The 2,935-nt window shown below is 41.0% G+C and overlaps 1 pseudogene; it reads left to right on the top strand.

The window, feature by feature from the left end:
• The first annotated feature begins 523 nt into the window (after nt 1-523).
• On the top strand, nt 524-2,106 carry LOC119536507 (annotated as a pseudogene).
• Nucleotides 2,107-2,935: the final 829 nt, after the last annotated feature.

Genomic DNA, 2,935 nt, shown 5'->3' with positions numbered 1-2,935 from the left:
CACATTTTCACCAGCACTTGCATCCCTCTGGTTATTTTTTAGATGGTTTTATTCATACCATACATTCCATCCTAAGTAAATAATCAATGGTTCTCTGTATAATCACAAAGTTATGCATTTACCACCATCATCAACATAAGGCCATTTCCATTTCTTACACAAAGAAAGAGGAAGAGGCGAAAAAAGTAAAAAGAAAAACGAAAAAAAGGTGTCAACTAAAAAGAAACGAAAGAATAAAATTAAAATAAAATACAGGCTTCCCCTCCCGCCAGAGCCGTGGCCATTGCCGAAGGCTCCTTGCCCTCCCCTCTCTGGCGCCCGCGGGCTCAGGCTGCTGCTTGGACTAGCGGTAGCAGCGGCTGTGCTCCTGTGCGGCTCCTCTTCCTGTCCCACTTCCCTATCCTACCTCTCCGTCTCCTGCATGTTTGCCAGGGCAGCTCTGGAGCCCGCCGGGACCTCAGACCTGGGCGCCTCGCTGGGACAGGACCTTTCCTTGCCTGGGGCCATTTCATACTCGTCAATCATGTCTGATAATGGAGAACTGGAAGACAAGCCTCCAGCACCCCCGGTGCAGGTGAGCAGTACAATTTTTAGCGCTGGAGGCAAATACCCTTTGTCAGCTAATCACAGTTTGAAACCTTTGCCCTCCGTTCCAGAGGAAAGAAAGCCCAGGAATAAAATCATCTCTATATTCTGAAGCACAGAGAAAGGAAGTTAGAAGAAAGAAAAGGAACAGCCAGAAATTTCTCCTCCATCTGATTTTGAACACACCATACATGTTGGCTTTGATGCTGTAACTGGAGAGTTCACTGGCATGCCAGAACAGTGGGCTCGATTATTACAGACTTCCAGTATCTTCAAACTAGAGCAAAAGAAGAATCCTCAGGCTATGCTGGATGTCTTAAAGTTCTACGACTCCAACACAGTGAAGCAGACATACCTGAGCTTTACTCCTCCTGAGAAAGATGGCTTCCCCTCTGGAACACCAGCACTGAATACAAAGGGTTCAGAAACATCAACTGTAGTAACACAGTAAGAACATGATGATGAAGAGGCTGCTTCTCCTGTTATTGCTCCAAGACGGAATCATACAAAATCAATTTACACAAGGTCTGTAATTGACCCTATTCCTGCTCCAGTTGGAGATTCTAATGTTGATCTTGGTGCCAAGTCTTCAGACAAACAGGAAAAGAAGACCAAGATGACAGATGAAGAGATTATGGAGAAATTAACTGTTGTCAGCATAGGTGACCCCAAGAAAAAAATATACAAGATTTGAAAAAATTGGTTGAGGGGCTTCTGGTACAGTTTTTGCTGCTACTGATATGGCATTGGGACAGGAGATTGCTATCAAACAGATAAATTTACAGAACCAGCCAAGGAAGGAGTTGATCATTAATGAGATTTTAGTGATGAAAGAATTAAAGAATCCCAACGTAGTTAACTTCTTGGACAGTTACCTGATGGGAGATGAATTGTTTGTGGTAATGGAGTACCTTGCTGGCAGGTCACTTACTGATGTTGTAATGGAGACCTGTATGGATGAAGCACAGATTGCTGCTGTATGCAGAGAGTGTTTACATACTAATCCAGTGATCCACTGAGACATCAAGAGTGACAGTGTGCTTTTGAGGATGGAAGGATCAGTTAAACTTACTGACTTTGGTTTCTGTGCCCAGATCACCCCTGAACAGAGCAAGCAAAGTCCCATGGTTGGAACACCTTATTGGATGGCACCAGAGGTGGTTACCCAGAAAGCTTATGGTCGTAAAGTGGGCATATGGTCTTTGGGTATCATGGCAATTGAGATGGGAGAGAGTCTCCCTACCTCATTGAAAATCCCTTGAGGGCCTTGTACCTGATTGTCACTAACGGAACCCCAGAACTCCAGAATCCAGAGAAACTATCCCCCGTATTTTGGGATTTCTTAAATCGCTGTTTGGAGATGGATGTGTAAAAAAGTTCAGCCAACGAATTGTTACAGCATCCCTTCTTGAAACTGGCCAAACTGTTATCTAGCTTGACACCACTGATCATGGCAGCTAAAGAAGCAATGAAGAGTAACCATTAACATCATTGTGGTGACCTCATAGTCTTTTTTCCATTTTCTAAAACAAGTCTTTTAATATATGAAAATTTTACTCTCTTCAAGGGTTTGAAAGAAATGGTATACATAACATGGAGGAAAACCACAAACTACTTCTTGAAGAATACTGAGAGAAAATTGCAAAAAGAATTATGAGTTTCAAATGAACCCCTTCTTTAGGGTACAAAAGTAATTGTGGACTGAATCACTAGTCTTACTTAAGTCTTTGTCTTTCTGCAGACAGCCCATTGGGGCTATTTATCGTGCTTGAGATTTGCATTTTGTTTTATTTTGCTGATGTTGTTGTAATAGATCCCATTCATTATCCCCTTCGGGGTATTTTCAATACTTGAATGGCAGATTTGAGTTTTTCGTAGTGTTTGTTTCATCTGCTATTTCTTTTCCTTCTTCATAGATTTTTCCTTGACTTGCTTAAGTTGCCTTGAGAAAATTTTCTTATGCCTAAATTCAAGGCAAGTGTGATAGAAATTATGTAGCCCCTTATATTGGCAAAGGGGCTCAATATGGTTTAACTTTGTATAGAAGTTAGGACCAGCTATTGTTACATGTAATATTTCAGTTCAATATTTGAACTGAAGGAAGGGGAGAAAAGTATGTGATTTTTACCTTTTTTAACAAATGTGAAAGTCAGTTTTAGAAATTTCATGGTAGTGAGTTGTTTGGCATTTGTTACATGTATAGAGGGAAGACTAATAATATATATTTATAACTAAATCATTGAAACAGGAAAAGAGTCCCATTGACTATTTGTCCTTGCAAGTTTTGTCTTCATTTCTGCCTGCTCCCTCTTCAGTTCTGGCTTTAAGAACCAAAGTGATTTGTTCTTGT

This window comes from Choloepus didactylus, chromosome 6, assembly GCF_015220235.1.
Source record: "Choloepus didactylus isolate mChoDid1 chromosome 6, mChoDid1.pri, whole genome shotgun sequence".
NCBI lineage: Eukaryota > Metazoa > Chordata > Mammalia > Pilosa > Megalonychidae > Choloepus > Choloepus didactylus.
The sequence above is the reverse complement of the archived record's forward strand: the minus strand, read 5'-3'. Positions and strand labels throughout refer to the sequence as shown.